General features: G+C 34.8%; 1 pseudogene; it reads left to right on the forward strand.

Annotated features, from left to right (window-relative positions):
- The first annotated feature begins 16,924 nt into the window (after positions 1 to 16,924).
- LOC110124695 (olfactory receptor 6C2-like) lies at positions 16,925 to 17,857 on the forward strand (annotated as a pseudogene).
- Positions 17,858 to 21,772: the final 3,915 nt, after the last annotated feature.

The raw sequence follows: 21,772 nt of genomic DNA on the forward strand, positions 1-21,772 counted from the left end.
TAACATAATCTGTTAAATTTCCCTTTTTCCTATAAGGCCGCAGAGCGGCTTGGCACGCAGCATTTGCATTCTCATAGGCCATCTGTTTTGTTACAATAAGACCTGCCTCTTCATCTCCTATAATCTTGGATATTGCATCTAATAGACGAGCAACAAAATCCTGATAAGGCTGAATTTTCGAAAGATCTTCAGTCTTTCTATTAGAAACGGGAAGTTTTTTCCAGGCTTTTAATGCAGCTTCACTAATCTGAGGGTAAGCTTGTTCTGGATAATTTAGTTGTGCATTAAGAGCCCTAAAGACTCCTTCTCCCATTAGCATGTCAAAATTAATTTGTAACCCATTACGGCGATTACGATCTTCAATAAGACCACAAACTTCTCCATACTCGGAGCGCCAGAGCAAATAATCACCTCCAGAAAGGCAGGCGCGTGCAACGGCTTTCCAATCATTGGGTGGCAAATATTGGGCTCCGAGGCTCTCAATTATAGCTAATGTAAAAGGTGCCGTGGGTCCATACTGGGCACAAGCCTGCTTAAGCTCCTTTAACTGTTTAAATGGAACAGGCTCATGATACCTGCAGCGGTTAGTGTCTTCAAAGACTGGAAAAATCATGGAATATCCCTCAAGGCTTTCTCCTTGGTCTCTAGCATGTTTAACAGCCATTTGAAGTGGGGAAAGGACGGGTTTTTCAAATTTCAAAGGAGCATATACAGGAGCTGTAGGTATTAAGGGAGCCTCAACAAAAGGAGGAGGCATAGGAGGAATCGGAGCGGGATCCAATCCTGCCACAACAGACGGTGTATTGGAGTGCAGCGGCTTGGGACCCGAAGGAGGCAGCAAGTCTAACTGCTCCACTCTCTGTGATATGGATGTTAACATTTCTTTAAGTTCCGAAAAGGGGGATGCCTTGTCCTTCCCTTTTGTGACAATAAAAGCATCCCAATTCTCTCTATTGTACTCAAATGCTTGCTCATCTAGTTCTTCTTGATCCTCATGAGAGAGTTCAGACTCTGAGTCAGATGTTAAAGCAACAGCCTCCTTTTTACTAGATTTTGGGTCTTCTGGGGAATCACAAATGTGTTCAACTGTCCCGGAGGTAGGCTGCAGATTTTTAGGAGTTATAAGCTTTAGAGCAGTTTCTAATTTTTTGCTTTCATGTTCTGGATTTAAACAATCCCTGATCAAAGTCCACAAGGAATAAGCATCGAGGGGAACTTTATCGGGGCCATGCAAAGTATAAGCCAATTGAATTTGCTCTCCCACTTTTGTCCAAGTTTCCAGGCTAACCGTTCCTTCCTCTGGAAACCAGGGGCAAGTTTCTTCTACAAAACTAAGAAATTTTTCTAGCTTAGGCTTAGTTACAGAAATACCTCTAGCTTTGAGCATAGTTTTTAACATAGAAACAAAGAACTGTTTACTATTACTTTGACCCATAATTTTTACTCTCAACTATACCCTCTCCACCCACAATACCTGCAACTTCAGACGCTGCCCGCGGGATTACTTGTTCTCGGGTGGCTGTAGTCCGGGATCCGCTCGTGTCCCTGTTCGGGCGCCACTTGCCGGAGCCTGCTGGCAAACGAACCGGTCACGGGCGCAATCGCCGAAATACCTAAGAAATAAAGACTCGGAAAGATGGGGTTGAGAGGGACGGAGTCAGCTCTCGACTGAAACCGACAACTTTATTGAGGGGTAACATACATATATATGCTAACAGGACTCACTAAATTTAGATCAAGGACATGTATACGTGCAGAATCGCAGGCATTAGTCTTCGCTCAGGAATTTTATCTCAACTCTTTAAGACTATCAGAGCAAGGGACTGGCGTCTTAGTATGATTACAATCAGTTAAAGATTATCATGATTACAATCAGTTAAAGATTATCTAAAGATTACCTAGACGTAAACCATACACAGGAGCCTGACAATCTCGTCAGGAAAATGGGTAAAAGGTCGCTACAGCAATTTCCTTGAGGGAGGTGAGAAAGGCCAACCTGCACTTTAATAAATCAGGGGTGGCGGGACAGAGAGGGACCTCTTGATCTCTCTCAGGGCCAAGAAGGAGCCTGAGCAGTCAGGCCGGCTCCCCGCACACTAGTGGCTCTGTTGTTAAAGAAACTGCCTGCAATTCAGGAGACCGAGGTTCGATCCTTGGCTTGGGAAGAAACCCTGGAAAAGGAATTGGCAACTCAGTCCAGTACTCTTGCCTGGAGTATTCCATGGATAGAGGAGAGGGACAGTTTACAGTCCATGGGATTGCAAAATGTCGGACACAACTGTGCGACTTTCTTTTTTTTCTTTCAGACTATGAATATAAATCAAGAACCAAATATGGATGCCTAATTTCATCACACAATGAGGACCAGCAGTGGGACAGCCAGGGCACCAGGCATGTCATCCAGTTACATTGAGTAGCTGAAGGTCATGTCCCTGCTAGTTAGGGCCTGACAAAATGTGGTCCACTGGAGAAGGGAATGGCAAACCATTTCAGTATTCTTGCCTTGAGAACCTCATGAACAGTATGAAAAGGCAAAAAGATATGACACTGAAAGATGAACCCCCCAGGTTGGTAGGTGTCCAATATACTACTGGGGAAGAGCAGAGAAATAGCTACAGAAAGAATGAAGAGGCTGAGCCAAAGTGGGAAAGAAGCCCTTTCATAACACCCACTTCCAAAAACACAAGAGATGACAATAATTTCATTCTTGTTATTCAACATTGTTTTATGGTCCCGAAACATCATAACAAATAGAAGAACTATAATAGAATTCGTTATAAATGCTAAGCAGAAGATATAAAAATATAGCTTTTAACAATTTAAATATGAATATTTTATGACTCATTAACCTGAATATATAATATTTATAATTTATGATAACATAATTTATATCATAATATATTTAATTGGTAGCATTTTTTTCTGTATAGCAGTGAAATAAGCCATGTTTGTGGATTAATGTTTTCAGTTTATGTAAAGAGGTATATAGTAAGAGAAAAAAATATCATATATTAACACATATATATGGAATCTAGAAAAATGGTACTGATGAACTATTTGTAACTTATATAGATAATGGACTTGAGGACACAATGAGGGAAAGAAAGGATAGGATGAATTGAGAGAGTAGCACTGACATATACACTACCATATGTCAAATATTAATAGATAGCTAGTGGAAAACTGTTGTCCAACACAGGGTGCTCAACTCTGCTCTGTGATCACCTAGATGGGTGGGATGGGAGTATGGGAGGGAGGTTCAAGTGGGAATGAGTATATGGATACTTATAGCTTCAGCAGAAACTAACACAACATTGCAAAGCAACTGTCAGGAAGCATTTAACAAGAGGCTTCCTGCGTGCTGTTTTGGATCTGTCAGGAACCCTCTGGCCCTTATTAATTCCTGAAAATTCAAGAGTTAAGAGGAGAGGTGCGCCTTTCCTGGGGCTGAGGAATCCAGGCATTTCTCATTACGGTGATAAGTACCCTCTTCCTTTTTATGAACCATATGGTAAAAGGTGATTGTTTGCAACTCTCTCTTTGATAGGGATGTCTTATGTTTTGTAAGTCTGGAATTTTAATCTTTATCTTTGCTGAGAATAACTACCTTGTAAGACAGTATATATGCCCACACCATGTTGATTAAAACACCTTTGCTCCATCAGAGCTTTGGTCCCCATGTCTTTCTTTCTTTCTTTCTTTTTTCTCTCTCTCTATCTCTCTATTTCTGGCTGATTCCCTGGAGCTAGGAAGCCGGCTGCATAACCCAGGGAATGTTAGCCTCTTTCTTTCTTTCACTCTCTCATCATCGACTCCGGACCACCAGGTTCCAGTCCATTAAAGGACCAACAAGCAACTATACTCCAATTTAAAAAAAAAAAAATAAAGAGAAGTACACACTCTTCCACTAATGTTATTGAAGGAGGTATAAATTCAAGAAATTCATGGAGAAATAATAAAATTTAGAAGAGAATTTAAGATGGATAAGGATATTTTTTAAAAATCAGTGGTATCTAGGTTGCTTCCATGTCCTGGTAATTATAAACAGAGATGAATGGATAAGGAAGCTATGGTACATATACACAATGGAATATTACTCAGCCATTGAAAAGAATTCATTTGAATCAGTTCTAATGAGATGGATGAAACTGGAGCCCATTATACAGAGTGAAGTAAGCCAGAAAGATAAAGACCAATACAGAATACTAACACATATATATGGAATTTTAAAAGATGGTAATGATAACCCTATATGCGAAACAGAAAAAGAGACACAGATGTACAGAACAGACTTTGGAACTCTGTGGAAGCAGGCGAGGTTGGGATGTTCTGAGAGAATAGCATCAAAACATGTATACTATCAAGGGTGAAATAGATCACCAGCCCAGGTTGGATGTATGAGACAAGTGCTCAGGGCTGGTGCACTGGGAAGACCCAGAGGGATGGGATGGGGAGGGAGGCAGGAGGGGGGATCAGGATGAGGAACACATGTAAATCCATGGCTGATTCATGTCAATGTATGGCAAAAATCACTACAATGCTGTAAAGTAATTAGCCTCCAACTAATAAAAATAAATGAAAAAAAAATCAGTGGCATATTTTGTATAAGAATAAATACTTACAAAGCATAATAAGAAACCAATTTCAATCAAAACAATAAAGAAAGGATGTCACTAAGAAATAAAGCAGTTTTCTAAATGAGGAAAGAGACACAATCAATTTAAATATATACAATCATGGAAACACATAATTTTTAAAGTTATGTTATTCTTGGCTGCAAAGCAACATACCAAAAGTGTAATAATTCACCTAAAACTAACATATAGAATTTAATGTAATTCTCATTAAAATTCTAACAATTATGTTATTAATCACATAAAATTATTTGTAGATGTACCTGGAAGACTAAAACTCACAAACTTCCCACAAATGTATAAGTAAGAGCTATTGAAATAAATTTAAAATGTGTATTAGCCTAGAAATAATTAATGCATAGAACAAAAATATAGAAATGGATTTGTGTAAATAAACTAATGTATTCAATTACAAAAATGCAATTTGAGTTCAGTATGAAAAGAATTAATTAATGAATGTTGTGACTAAAACTTATTCTGCAATAAATATGTTAGACTTATTTTTCACAACATACACAATGGATTCAGTGATTTAGATATTACCTATTCATCTGTTACTAGATTGGTAGATTGATTGATAAATGATACATACACACATGTTCAGTGTGCATATGAATTTCTCATAAAAAATATTTAATGCTGTGATTAAGATATCGCAATGAAAAAAGAAAAAAAACATTAAAATAAAGGAAAGAGATGTCGTACTTTTGAAAATACTCAATTTAAAACATTATAATACACAATGTTCTACATTAATTTATCTCAATCAAACTGGGGGAAAAAATCTCTTTCTTAACCTAGAGGTAATGCAGCAAACAGATGCATATAAAAAATTGTTTATCTTTCAGAGTAATCAAGGAACTGCAAGAGAAAAAGTTTTAAAATAGCTTTTTATATCTACTGCAACAGCAAAATTATAGCTTTTTATTACAGTAACTGTCAATGTTGAAATGAAATTATGTATTCATAGTTGATCACTATTATTAATGGAATACTTTTGGAAAAGAATATGGCAGTAAAGGAGAGTAGCCATAAATATATTTTTAAAAGTAAACATAAAATATTTTATAAGTAAGATTATACCATACACTGTTTAAAAAAAGCATATGCTAGATTAATAGCTAAATTATAGGAGAGCTCTTACATATACAAACAGAATGTATATGTAATTAAATAAAGAATAGGAATACATAATTGCCTATAGGTAAATAAAATTTAGAGGCAAATATATACATATATGAAAATTTGTTTAAACTCATTTGTAGTCCAATACAAAATTAAGTGACATTGAGATACTAGGGATGTTGAAAAGAGTTCTTAAACTCTTTCTTATTACAACCATTGGGAAATGACTACTCTCACAGTGTCTATTGAAATGTAAGTTGCTATGTAAATGCAATTTATTGATAATTGTAAATAAAATGTAATTGTAAATGAAATATAAATTATAATATTGCATTACCATATTTACTTAAGCTCCTAAAGGAAACAAACTAGTCCCTAGTGACAATTTATCAGTGGTTACCTGAGGAGTAGGGAGGTGCAGGAAGAGTAGGGCATAAGAAATAATAAAGATGCATCAAGATACTTGGGGATGATGGACATGTTCACTTTTTTATTATGTAAAAGTTTTCATTAGAGTGTACTTATGTCAAAACTTTAAAATTGTGCAGTTTATTGTATTATGATTTTCCTTCGATAAAGCTCTTAAGAGAAATAAGAAAATGAGCAGAATAACCTGATACTGGTCATCCCCTTGTCTCCAAGGACACTGGAACCAAAACACTTTTTGCTATTTTGCTTTTGCCAAATAAAATTACTCCAAAGATTCATTATTGATTTTTCTGCACAAGTCACCAAGGACCTTTTTTAAATGAATTTATTTGCAAGGTGAACAAACTAAAAAAAAAGAAAAAAAAGGCAAGGTTGATATTATTCAAACCTTTGCCTCTGTCCAAAGATACTGAAACACCAGCTCTTGCAAAAGAGGAAGGAGTCTATGGCATTTCACTGTTATTAGGATCATTTTTTTCCCCACCTTTTAAAAGTTAATCTATATATAAAACTATTTCTTAGGCTTTTCCTAAGAAAGTCAAACCAATTTTTTTAGAGACAGCAATTTCAGAGAGCATTCTATATGTTCAAACACCCTGTGAAAGTGATAGACAATGCATGAGCCAAACAGAAGTTTCTATGAAAATCTTCATTGAACCTTCCATTTCAATTAAATGCCTTTAGGAATTACTATTTTAATCAACTTAAGGAAGTTATGATTGACTGACATAAAAGTAAGTGTGATGTTTTGAAACATTAGTAATATTTCTCTTTGTTTAATTTGAGTTGTAATTTTCTCAGAGGAAAAGGAAATTCATGTACTTGCATTAACTTAAGATCTATGAGCTATAATTTCTGTATTTTACAAAGTCTTCAAAAATATGTATTAAATGTCTTAATATAAATAGGTGGATATATAAAAGAAAATCCAAATATAGTATATATGCAGAAATGACATCAGCTATACTATCAACCTCAAATAGGAAAATATATGTGAGTGTGGGTGGTGTGTCTCTGTGTACTTCTTCCTTCATCATTCTAAGAGATTAGTTGCAGTAACATCACTCATTGGAAATCCCTCCTTTAAAATATTTATTGAAAGATAAATGAACCAAAATATTTGTTGCATGTCAAAGTCAATTAGTTTATGCAATTATCTTTTTTTATTTTATTTTTTTTTTTACAGTCGGCCTTTGTTAGTTATCCATTTTAAATAATCAGTATGTACATGTCAACCCAAAATTCCCAATCAAGCCCTACCCCTGCCATCATTTCCCTCTGGGATGGTAAATTAATTCTCTAAGTCTATGAAGTATGTCTTGTAATAATATGCAGCATTTTGTAAGAAAAAGTACAGTATTTGAACATTGAGTAATGTCCATACCTTATTGAGTAAGGTTACATAGTGATACATATGTAGCCTGAGAGATTAAAAAAAAAGATGAAAAAAGGTAGGTAGATGGCAATAATCATTCCTACTACTTATGAATTAAATCTAATATATATGTTGTATACAACCCAAATTCTCTGGGAGGGTCCTAGTTTTCGAAACTATGAGCCTAGGTCAGCACTTCATCCCATACCGGTGGTTGCCAACACATGGATTTAATCTTATGAATTGGACAAACCATCAGATACAGCTCTTCTCCTATCTCAGTATGAATAAAATACAATTTAAAAACAATGAAGAGAAACTTTTTTTAATGGATGAGTAATATTCCATAGTGTCTATGTACCATAGCTTCCTTATACAGAGTGAAGTAAGCCAGAAAGATAAAAACCAATACAGTATACTAACGCATATATATGGAATTTAAAAAGATGGTAACAATAACCCTATATGCAAAACAGAAAAAGAGACTCAGATGTACAGAACAGAATTTTAGACTCTGTGGGAGAAGGCGAGGGTGGGATATTTGGAGAGAACAGCACCGGAAGATGTATATTATCTAGGGTGAAACAGATCACCAGCCCAGGTTGGATGCATGAGACAAGTGCTCAGACCTGGTGCACTGGGAAGACCCAGAGGGATCGGGCAGAAAGGGATGTGGGAGGGGGGATTGGGATGGGGAATACATGTAAAACCATGGCTGATTCATGTCAATGTATGACAAAAACCACTACAATGTTGTAAAGTAATTAGCCTCCAACTAATTAGAAAAAAAAAAAAGAAAAAAATCAGTAGACAATCATAGCAATAAGCAATGGGAAATTTTTAATATGAGCATGTACATGTGTATTTATGTATTTATGTATTTTGGAATAAGCAATCTATAAGTAATTATAGATTATGTATTGTAGAATCACATATTTATTTGTGTACAGTCATTGAGCAAGTAGAACATTAAAACAAGATAAATTTTAATGCAGGATATTTGAAGCAGAAACTAAGTGATGCAATCAGAAAGAAGAATGGGTAGAACAAAACAAACAAAAAAATTAAACATTCATCATAAAATCACATGAAATATGAGAGTTTCAGTAAATATATATGCATATATATACGTATATTTGAGTATAAAGAAACTTTTTTAAATACATTTGATTCTACAATTGAATGAAAGATTATTAAATATTTGTTGCCAAGTGAAATAAGTGAAGTTGCAGTTTATTTTGTTAATATTAGTTCAATAAAGATATTAATGTGAAAAGATAAACTCTTTTAATGTGTAAATATTGTACATTATACAATGGAATGCTATTCATCCATAAACAGTGGGAAATCATATCACTTGCAACAACAAGACTAGACCTTGAGGGTATTATGTTAAGTGAAATAAGTCAGAAATAGACAAATACTGTATAATCTCATTTTTTTGTGGAATTAAGAAACAAAAACAAAACAAAGAAGTCAACCTCATAGAGAAAGAGATCATATTTGTGGTTATCAGAAGAGGGAGGGAAGAGGCAAATGAACATGATGCTAACACCACTGTAAGGTATATTTGAAAATTGTTAAGAGAGTAATCCTAAGAGTTTTCATCAAAAAGGAAAAAAACATATTTTGTATCTATATGAGATGGATGTTCACTAAACTTTTGTAGTAATCATTTCACAATGTATGTAAGTCTTTACACTGAATGTCATAAACTTGCCATCCAGTGTGGCATATCAACTGTATCTCAATAAAACTAGAAAAAAATTAAATATAAAAACCCCATTAAAAAGAAGAGCACTGCAGACTCAAACAGAGTGGAGGGTATGTGAAAAGACTAAGGTGGAAACTAATAAAATAGAAAAATATTTGAGAAATCATCAAGATTAATGAAGGCATGCCAATAATGTGGCATTGGTGTAAGAATAAACAAATAGATCAGCAGAGAGAATAAACAATGACGGAATAATATATACAAGTGTGGTAAAATGAGGTATGACAAAGCAATACAGATAGAGTAACATTTTCAAAAATCCTGGGCTGTCAGAAATATTTTAGATTTTTATCCTGGTTATTTTGGTTGTTTATTCCTGGTAAACTTGTGAAAATCAATCTTGAAATTCAGGTATAATATGTAAACTTTTAATATGCATATATTTCAGTACAAATGTTTAAATAAAAAATAGTGTAGAATGAAAAGCATACAGCTAATATTACAATTAACAGCAAAAACAAAAAAATTAAAAAGGGCAATGCTTTCAACCTAAGATCAGGAATAAGAAAAAGAAAGCCATAGCAAAATTTCATAAAAATAAAAATTAAACACATGGAGATTTTTTTAATAGGTAGAACTATTTTATTGACAAATAACATACTTGTTTGTGTAGACAAGAATACCAAAAATACTGCTAGAACTAAGAAAACATAGCAAGAACACAGAATGAAAAGTCAATGAACAAAAATTAACTGTATTTCTACATACTAGCAACAAACAATCTGAAAACAAAATTCTGAAAATCCAAAATAACCTAAAATGCCTTTGGAATGAATTTAACAAAAAGCATCTAAGCAAAGACATCACTTTGCCGACAAAGGTCCATACAGTCAAAGCTATGGTTTTTCCAGTAGTCATGTATGGATGTGAGAGTTGGACCATAAAGAAGGCTGAGCACCAAAGAATTGATGCTTTCAAATTGTGGTGCTAGAGAAGAGAAGAGTCCCTTGGACAGCAAGGAGATCAAACCAGTTAATCCTAAAGGAATCAACTCTGAATATTCATTGGAGGGATTGATGCTGGAGCTGAGCTCCAAGACTTTAGCCACCTGATGCAAAGTGCCAATTCATTGGAAAAGACCCTGATGCTGGGAAAGAGTGAAGGCAAAAGGAGAAGAGGGTGGCAGAGAATGAGATGGTTAGATAGCATCCACCAACTCAATGGACATGAATTTGAGAAAACCCTGGGAGATAGTGAAGGACAGGGAACCCTGGTGTGCTGCAGTTCATGGGGTCACAGAGTCAGACACAGCTCAGTGACTGAATAGCAACAAAATCTACACTAAAAATACAAAACATCACTGAGATAAGTCAAACCTAAGAAATAAAGATAGACCACTTCCTTGGATTGAAAGACTATTTTTTTAACCCATAGATTCAAAGCATCCTCATTCAAATTCCAAGCAGGATTTCTGTCGAAATTGATGAATTGATAATTAAATTCATACAGAAACTGCAAGGACCTAGTGGAATCAAAATAATTTTAAACATGATTATGTGGAGAATTTACACTACCTGATTAAAATGAGCTACAGTAATTTTATCAGGTTTTGCCAGGTGGCTCAGTGGTAAAGAATCTGCCTGCCAATGCAGGAGATGTGGGTTCAATCTCTGGGTCAGGAAGATTCCCCTGGAGAAGGGAATGGCAACCCACTCCAGTATTCTTGCCTAGGAAATTCCATGGACAGAGGAAGCTGGCAGGCTACATCCCATGGGGTCTCAAAGATTTGGACATGACTTAGTCACTAAACACCGATTTCATAGAAGGTGAGCCTTCCAGAATGGCGATGTGAAAAGATCAGCAAAAATTCTTCCTGAAAAAGCAAGAATAAATGTGGACAAAAATTGGCAGATTTTTGTCCTACTGATGCGTTTTAAAATATTCATTTCCTAGACACATGTTTAATGAACTATATCTGCAGGGTTCATTAGAGCCTGAAAATTTACAGTCACAAAGTAAGGGCTCTGAGAAAGGAGGAGAAAGAGAGTGGGAGAATTCAACATGTTTACAAAATCAAGAAATCCGAGTGAAGTTTCATATTCTTATAACTTTTCTTGTAAATCTAAAATGATTTCAAAAATTTAAGGTTTTCAAAATATTAAAGAAATATATGCCAATTAAATCCAAAGATTGTGAGGCTGGATTGAAAGATAAGATTCAACCATATGCTACTTATAGGAGACAATCTGTAGGAAGAGACAAAAAGAAAAACGTAGATGGAGAGAGAGACCCATGCAAATACCAACAGAAGAAAGCTGATTGAGGTGTATAAATATGAGATAAGATAGGCTTCAAAGACAGATTATCATCAATAAAGAGATACTTTTCATAATATGCAATGTTCAACTCAAAAAGATTATATAAATTATTTTTTTACAGTTAACAACATTGAAATACATGAAATTAAAATTGATAGAATAAAATAGAAATATAGAAAGATCCAGAATTATAAAGTTTGAACAAGATTTATAGCTGATGAAGCATACATCTGTACTGAGTTTAGTACAGACAAAAGAAGTTTGAAAAACACTAAAACCTATTATGATTGACATTTAGAGAACTCCCTACCAGTAAGAGTATAATATACATATTTTTTTTCAAATTGCACAAGGAACACTCATAACATAGAATATATGTTGCACCTTTGTCTTAACAAATATCCAAGTATTGAAGTAACTTAGATTACATTATATAATCAAAATGGAATTGAACTAAAAATTAACATTTCAATAAAAGATTTCTAGAAATCCATGAAATGTTTGAAATTATGTAACCACTTACACATAGCTTGTGGGTTAGTAGTAGAAAAGCAGGTGGGAGTTTAGAAAATGTACTGAACTACAAGAAAATTCCATATTTGTAAGAAAATTCAAGTTTTAAATGCATATATTTTCAAAAAGAAATATTAAATACTTAAACTTCCATCAGTATGTATATTGGGGACTACCAATATAACAGTCTACCAGAATTGTCCTCCTGGTGTCTGATATTTAATTATAAAATGAATTCCCTCCTAATTTTGTGTCAGATGTCAACAGTTAATACTCTACACATAAAGATAATTTGAAAGCTTTACTCACTAGGGACTTCTGAGGAGGCCAGGATGAGTTCAAACAGGTACAGTTTGAATTGAGTGAGATAGAAGTGGGTTGGGCCTAGACAGTGTCTAGGGACTGGGGAAAGTCCCTGTGAGTGGGCTTGAGACTGGCAAAGTTTTGGTGTTCGCTTTTGGGATAGCACTTTGCAATATGAAACAAAATCCTAATAATGATGCATGCATAGTGAATGCCATTTGGAATAATTTATGATACATTTTCATTATATTTTCTAAAAGATTATTTTGTGGAAATCAGATAATTGTTAAAAATAAAGAATAAATTAATAGCAAATAATGAAATAGTGAATAAGTCCATACAATGAATACCTTGTAATAATTTTAATGAACAGTAGACAAGTATTCAAAGCCAAAGATGGTTTTAAACACTAATGAAGTATTCAGAAAATGAACACTATACACCAGGAATTTTTCTGCTAAAACTTTGTATGAATTATTGAAGTGATACTTAGTTACTGGTGTTTATAAATCTGAAAAATCACAGTTTACAATTAACTTTTACAAATATTTTCCTACTTTAAATGTCTTTAATAAATGTGCATCAGTTCAGTTCAGTTCAGTCACTCAGTCGTGTCCGACTCTTTGCAACCCCATGAATCGCAGCACGCCAGGCCTCCCTGTCCATCACCAACTCCCAGAGTTTACTCAAACTCATGCCCATCAAGTCGGTGATGCCATCCAGCCATCTCATCCTCTGTCGTCCCCTTCTCCTCCTGCCCCTAATCCCTCCCAGCATCAGGGTCTTTTCCAAAAAGAGTCTTTTCAACCCTTCACATGAGGTGGCCAAAGTACTGGAATTTCAGCTTCAGCATCAGTCCTTCCAATGAACACCCAGGACTTATCTCCTTCAGGATGGACTGGTTGGATCTCCTTTCAGTCCAAGGGACTCTCAAGAGTCTTCTCCAACACCATAGTTCAAAAGCATCAATTTTTTGGTGCTCAGCTTTCTTCATAGTCCAACTCTCACATCCATACATGACCACTGGGAAAACCATAGCCTTGACCAGATGGACCTTTGTTGGCAAAGTAATGTCTCTGCTTTTTAATATGCTATCTAGGTTGGTCATAACTTTCCTTCCAAGGAGTAAGAGTCTTTTAATTTCATGGCTGTAGTCACCATCTGCAGTGATTTTGGAGCCCCCCAAAATAAAGTCTGACACTGTTTCCACTGTCTCCCCATCAGATGCCATGATCTTAGTTTTCTGAATGTTAAGCTTTAAGCCAACTTTTTCACTCTCCTCTTTCACTTTCATCAAGAGGCTTTTTAGTTCCTCTTCACTTTCTGCCATAAGGGTGGTGTCATCTGCATATCTGAGGTTATTGATATTTCTCCCAACAATCTTGATTCCAGCTTGTGCTTCTTCCAGCCCAGCATTTCTCATGATGTACTCTGCACATAAGTTAAATAAGCAGGGTGAAAATATATAGCTTTGACATATTCCTTTTCCTATGTGGAACCAGTCTGTTGTTCCATGTCCAGTTCTAACTGTTGCTTCCTTACCTGCATACAGGTTTCTCAAGAGGCAGGTCAGGTGGTCTGGTATTCCCATCTCCTTCAGAATTTTCTACAGTTTATTGTGATCCACACAGTCGAAGATTTTGCTGTAGTCAATAAAGCAGAAATAGATGTTTTTTCTGGAACTCTCTTGTTTTTTTGATGATCCAGCGGATATTGGCAATTTGATCTCTGGTTCCTCTGCCTTTTCTAAAACCAGCTTGAACATCTGGAAGTTCTCGGTTCATGTATTGCTGAAACCTGGCTTGGAGACTTTTTAGCATTACTTTACTAGCATGTGAGATAAGTGCAATTGTGCGGTAGTTTGAGCATTCTTTGGGATTGCCTTTCTTAGGGATTGGAATGAAAACTGACCTTTCCCAGTCCTGTGGCCGCTGCTGAGTTTTCCAAATTTGCTGGCATATTGAGTGCAGCACTTTCATAGCATCATCTTTCGGGATTTGAAATAGCTCAACTGGAATTCCATCACCTCTACTAGCTTTGTTTGTAGTGATGCTTTCTAAGGCCCACTTGACTTCACATTCCAGGATGTCTGGCTCTAGATGAGTGATCACACCATTGTGATTATCTGGCTCATGAAGATCTTTTTTGTACAGTTCTTCTGTGTATTCTTGCCACCTCTTCTTAATATCTTCTGCTTCTGTTAGGTCCATACCATTTCTGTCCTTTATCGAACCCATTTTTGCCTGAAATATTCCCTTGGTATCTCTAATTTTCTTGAAGAGATCTCTAGTCTTTCCCATTCTGTTGGTTTCCTCTATTTCTTTGCATTGATCACTGAGGAAGGCTTTCTTATCTTGCCTGGCTATTCTTTGGAACTCTGCATTCAAATGGGAATATCTTTCCTTTTCTCCTTTGCTTTTCACTTCTCTTCGTTTCACAGCTATTTGTAAGGCCTCCTCAGACAACCATTTTGCCTTTTTGCATTTATTTTCCATGGGGATGGTCTTGGTCCCTGTCTCCTGTACAATGTCATGAACCTCCATCAGGCTCTCTGTCTATCAGATCTAGTCCCTTAAATCTATTTCTCACTTCCACTGTATATTTGTAAGGGATTTGATTTAGTTCATACCTGAATGGTCTAGTGGTTATCCCTACTCTCTTCAGTTTAAGTCTGAATTTGGCAATAAAGAGTTCATGATCTGAGCCACAGTCAGTTCCAGGTCTTGTTTTTGCTGACTGTATAGAGCTTCTCCATCTTTGGCTGCAAAGAATATAATCAATCTGATTTTGGTGTTGACCATCTGGTGATGTCCATGTGTAGAGTCTTCTCTTGTGTTGTTGGAAGAGGGTGTTTGCTATGAGCCCAGTGCGTTCTCTTGGCAAAACTCTATTAGCCTTTGTCCTGCTTCATTCTGTACTCCAAGGCCAAATTTGCCTGTTACTCCAGGTGTTTCTTGACTTCCTGCTTTTGCATTCCAGTCCCTATAATGAAAAGGACACTTTTTTTGGGTGTTAGTTCTAAAAGGTCTTGTAGGTCTTCATAGAAGCATTCAACTTCAGCTTCTTCAGTGTTACTGGTTGGGGTGTAGTAATGTATAAAATAATATATCTAGGTGTATACATACAGATATCAACAATAGCTAACTGTTTACTGTGTATGATCATACATGTACTTTCTTTGTGAATATTTATTTTTGAAATTAAAGTCATAAAAACTAATAAATAAGGAAAAGTGTCCCCTATAATTAAAAGGGTCTATGATGAAGTTCGTGTTTATTTCTGTCTCTAAGAAAACTGTCCCCATTGTTCCTTCAGGAGTATTTCTTTCCCCCAAAGTTAATTACATGCTAAATTCCTTAATGACTTTTGAACCAGTCACCAAGGACCTAAGTGTTTATTCACTTAGTTATGGTACATTAAAAAAATGATAGTATTTCAAAGGAATCATATCATCAAACTCTCTAAAAAACAGAGTGAGGTCTTGTACATGCCAGCCTTTTTCCTTAGAGTACAAGTAAATATTGTTAGATTTCAGTGGGACAAAAATCTTGAGGAAATCTCTAAATATTTTAGATATAGAAAACTTGGGAATCTTTGCCTGTGAATGTGTGAGTGTTGTTTCCTAAAAAAGAAGTGATTGGCAGTGTACCTACCTATTTTTACTCCTTTTAATTTGACACATTCCTGCTCAGCTACCGTCACCTTGAGGAATTTGGGAGTGAAATGCCTATCTGAAGCTATGATTACTAGAAGAATAAGTATGTTCATCTTGGTCATTTATCCTCAACTTATCAGAATGATAGACTGACGCTTGCCTCTGAAAGCTAAGACAATTTCATATTTTCTGAAAAGATCTTTTTACAAAGTTAAGACAAGTAATGAAATAAATATATGAAAATCGTGTTGGCCTGCTTATGCATTGGTAAAACTAAGTTATCTCAATGTAACATTATTTTTTGAACATCCAAAGCAAACTTTCTTGGTATCCCATGCACATGTGAAAAAATATAGAGAAACAAACATACATGGTAGATGTGTCTTGAGCTCTAACATTTTAGAGCAAAACCTTGGTGAGTGAGAAGAAGCAAAATAGTGAGTTAAAAGTGAATTGAAGAATTATTGGGGAAAAAAGGGATATCAGACTACCAGTGAAGTCACCTACATCAATAATCTCTTCTGCTTCTATGGCTGAGACAGAATTAAACAAGTGTATCGCAATGTAAGATAAACTGAAAAAATAACTTGAGAATGTGGAAAGAGTTATAAAAATAAGCTCTCTCATATAGTAAAAGCAATTTTGAGAAAACATTCCCTTAACCAACCATGGAATACATATCAGTTAGAGGTGGAGATAGATATCTGTTCACAATTCATTGTTAAGGATGAAAATCTCTGCAAACCACTTTATGAGAAGTTGATTGGCTAATACCCATTGATGACATGATTTTGGTACCAGTTTTTCAATATTAATCTCAATTTTATAAACAGACTGGGCTGAAGTCAGGAGCCTGTGATGAGAAACCATACAAGACTAACAACATTCATCCTGATGGGATTGACCGATGACCCACAATTCCAAGTTCTGGTATTTATATTTCTGCTTGAGTTACACTCAAACTGTATGCATGTTGAGTGTAACTGGCAATCTGACAATCATCTTCCTCACGTTAGTGAATTCACAGCTTAAATCTGCCATGTACTTTTTCCTCCAAAATTTCTCTTTCTTAGAGATCTCATTCACTACCATCCGTATTCCCAGATTCCTTTATAGCATGTCTACTGGAGACAAGACCATTACTTACAATGCTTGTGCTAGTCAACTACTTTTTGTCAACATTTTTGGAGCCACTAATTTTTTTCTCCTGGGCTTCATGTCCTATGACCACTATGTGGCCATCTACAAACCATTGCATTATGTCACCATCACGAGCAGCAAAGTCTGCAGAAGGTTTGTCCTCAGTTGCTGGGCTGGAGGGCTGTTTATCACAACCCTCCCCAACTAGTCTAGGCTTAAATCTGGAGTTCTGTGATTCTAACGTCATTGATTATTTTCACTGTGATGTGTCTCTTATCTTCAAGATCTCTTGTTCAAACACATGGTTCATAGAGCAGATGGTTTTAGCCTGTGCTGTGATGACCTTCATCATGACCCTTGTGTGTGTAGTTCTTTCCTACATATACATCATAAATACAATCCTAAAATTTCCCTCTGCCCAGCAAAGGGAAAACGCTTTTTTCACTTATTCTTCCCACATGATTGTTGTATCCATCACCTATGGCAGCCGCACTTTTATTTACATTAAACCTTCAGCAAAAGAATGTGCACATTAATGAAGGTGTGTCAGTGCTCACCGCTTCCATTGCCTGCAATGCTAAGCCCCTTTATAGGATGAGAGCTGATCAACAAACTATTCTGATGCACAATAAATACAAAAATAGAAAGTAAACTTTATATACTTTAAAAGCAAAGTGACAAAATTATTAGTGAATCTAACAATAAAAAATGTGAACCAGTATGTTATGCCATTTTATATTTTTACTGTTTTTACAAAAATTTGAGTATGCATCACATTGAAGGTAAATGCTGGTACTTCACCATAAATAGTTCTGGAAATACTAGATTAATGGGTCTTAAGTTTCTAAATGATTCTGTATCATTGTGGTCATCACAGTAGTCACACTAAGTGCCTAAAAGCATTTTTGGCCCTGCAGCCTTAACAGATCATAACTAGTTCATTTCCCCCCCTGTTGCAAAACACATGTGCAAGGTACCATCTCTCATTAAAGAGATTGTCCAGAAAAACAAGCAGAATTATACCTTCAGACCAGTGTCACCTATTCAGCAAACAGTTCAACTATACAAGTGCATGAGAGATGATGATAATGATAGAGGACAAGAGAGAGAGATGTTGTCATCCACATAACCATCAGGACTATTATTCAAATATTAATATAAAAAGACCTTCTAAAATTTTGAGAATTCTCATTACAAAAAAAAAATTCTATTATTATATATGGTGACAGATATTAATTACACTTACTGTGGTGATCATTTCACATTATATACAAATGTCAAATCATCATGTTGTACACCTGAAACTAGTGCAAGGTTTTATTTCAATTATACCTCAATGAAAAATGATTTGCATATACAAACTACTATGTATATTGGGTTAGCCAAATTGGTTCTTTGGGTTTTTCCATAGGATAATAATAAAATAAACAACAAGGTCCTATTATAAGCATAGGGAACTATATCCAATATTCTGCAACAAGCTATAATGAAAAAGAATATGAAAAACAATATATATATGTATGTATAATTGAAGCACTTTGCTATACACTTGCAACTAACACAACTTTGCAAACCAATTGTACTTCAATAAAAAGAAATTTTTTTAATGTTTGCTAAAAATAAAAAAACTGTAGTCCATGTAAAAAATAAATGTACTTTGTTATCAAAGAGGAAGACTAACATTCCAGAACTGAAGGTAGCTTCTTGAATGGAAATTTATAATAAAAATGGAAATTAAAAAAAAAAAAAACTTTTAGGAAAAGGCAGATTAAGTACTGAAATATATACTGAAACACCAGTTATAAAGGTAGGTCTTGCACAAAGACCAAATTTCAATGAAACTCAACTGAAAAAATTGATGGAAAACTCAAGTTATTTATTGATAAGAGGTCAGTAATGTACAGTGAGATAAAAAAGATAAAAGAATAAAAAAGATAAAAGATAAAAAAGATAAAAGAATAAAAAAGATGAACCTTCATATGAGTTCTCAAGGAAAATTAATACTCTTAGATATTAAGTTCTTCATTACCTTTCATGTATCTCTCCCTAGTCTTCTGTGTCTGAGCATATATAATACATTTGTCTCTGTAGTATTTTATTTATAGATCCTTGTTTATTCTTGAAATATTTTCTTCAGTCTTTGCACTGTCCTTTAGATAAATCCTGTTCATCCTTCATATCTCAACATAATGCCACTACCTTGGAAAATCAGTCCTCAGCCTCTTCCCAAATCACCCTTTCTTTCCATTTTCCCCACCTTTTATCCCACTCCCCCACATCCTGTTCTTTCTATTCTTCTTTATTCCTCTCAATGAAAGAAAAACCCTTTTTGCCTAACACTTGACGTGCTTACAGCCTTTATGGTCACAATATTTACTTTTCCTCTCTGCTTCAGTTTACTTAACTTTTATTGTTACAACTAAGTTTTTTTTTTTAATTCTTCATTCTCTACAATTCTATTACTGTTATCCAGTAAATTTCTCATTTCAGGTATTGTATTTCATTTCTCAGAGCTAACCCTTTAGCTTGTGTGTATTTCTGAAGAAGAAATTTCTCTTCTGGAATATTTAGCTAGAGTACAAAAATATTTTTACTAAAATAATACTCTCCAAAAATTACAAAAAAGGAATTTTTAAAAATTAATATATAAATTTGTTGTATCAAATATATAGTTATATGGGTTTCCCTTGTGGCTCAGCTGGTAAAGAACCTGCCTGCAATGCAGGAGACCTGGGTTCAATCCCTGGGTTGGGAAGATCCCCTGGAGAAGGGAAAGGCTACCCACTCCAATATTCTGGCCTGGAGAATTCCATGGACTGTATAGTCCATGGGATCACAAAGAGTTGGACACGACTGAGCAACTTTCACTGAGTCTCACCCTGCTTATATACATATATTCATTTTGATAATGTGAAAATACAAAGTTATAAATTTATACAATGTGCTTATAAATTTCGGGTTGATATTATAGTGACAAAATATTATATATTAAATTTAATTAAAGCTGAAGTGTTAAATAGATCTCTAAAACTGATTTACATTTATATTTACAATTGTTTCAGCAAATTATACAGGTGATGATTGTTGTTCATATACTTTTAAATATTACATATAATATATTGAGATAAAGTTGCTGATTTATAATCTGAGAAGATCTTTTCCAAAGTGTTTACATTAGTTATCTCCAAATTATGCTACTATGTACATTTTATCTGATTAACTTTTCAAAATAATTTTATTATTCATACAAAAGGTAAATTCAATAGAAAATTGAGTTTCCCAGGTGGCACAGTGGTAAAGAATCTGCCTGCCAATGCCAAAGGCATAGAAAATAGGTTCAATCCCTGGGTTGGAAAGATCCCCTGGAATAGTAAATGGCAACCCACCAAAATATTCTTGCAGGGAAAATCACAAAGACTGAGGAGCCTGGCAGGCTACAAGTCCATGGGGTCACAAAGAGCTGCACACAACCGAGCACCACCACCAAAAGAAAATTAGGGCTCTTTGATCTTCATAGTAATTTGAATGATATAATAAATATTTAGAGTAGTGCATCATCTCACTCTTGCTCCTTGTGCTCCAATCTCTAAGCTGTTTCTACTTCTTTCTTCTGAGGATATTCCTCAAAGTTGCATGTTTTAGGCTTTTTGCCAGCACTATGACACAAAAGATTCCATAATGACTTCATTGAACCTGGATCTCTAAGGACCCTTCTGTTAATTCATTAAGTTGTAAGTTTGCTAAATAAAACACCAATCTTGTTAATGTATAAATCTCTCTCTCCAAAAAGAATGTCAAGACCTTCAAAATCTGAGAGAATCCTTGGTAATTCTCAATCTTAGAATTGCCTTTTATTTTCAGCTATAAGCAATAAAAGAAAATACTTTTTAGGTTTGGGATATCCATCATTTATGCAGAAAATTTTATAATATTTGATGATGAATAGCAGAAATAATTAAGCATTTCAAGCTGCACAATAATATAGAGTGAAATTTTGAGCAATATACAACAGAAAGACACATATTTTAACCTTAAGAACTAATGTTGCTAAGCATTCACTTGAAGTTATGATTGATTGGTAAAAAAGTATATAATTTTTTTTTAATTTTTCAGTGCCTTTGTAAGAAATATCCATAAATTCCTATGTAAAAATTGCTTTATATCCATCTTTATCAACTAAGAGCTATTAATGTAAATTTTGACATTTCATAGTGAAACTAAATATTATAAGATATAGATCATTTTTAAATAATTAACTTTGAAAAGATAAACATCATGGGACAGTTTGATTTTTATGCATTAGTTGGTATAGAATAGTATGAGAGATATTAAGACAATAAATTCCTACTTTATCCTCAATCATAACATAAAAAATATATATACACACAAGAAGATCACCACTCCTATGTAAAACACAGGGTGATGATTTATCATCTCATTTGGCATCCTTCCTTCAATACAAATACTTATTCTTGAGAATATTAAAGTAAACAGAAATGAGCATAAGGTCGATTACCTTCTCAATGCTTGATTTGTAACACCTAGGAGAAACTGAGCTTCATCGGT

Source organism: Odocoileus virginianus, unplaced genomic scaffold (genome assembly GCF_023699985.2).
Source record: "Odocoileus virginianus isolate 20LAN1187 ecotype Illinois unplaced genomic scaffold, Ovbor_1.2 Unplaced_Scaffold_21, whole genome shotgun sequence".
In the NCBI taxonomy this organism is placed as follows: Eukaryota; Metazoa; Chordata; class Mammalia; order Artiodactyla; family Cervidae; genus Odocoileus; species Odocoileus virginianus.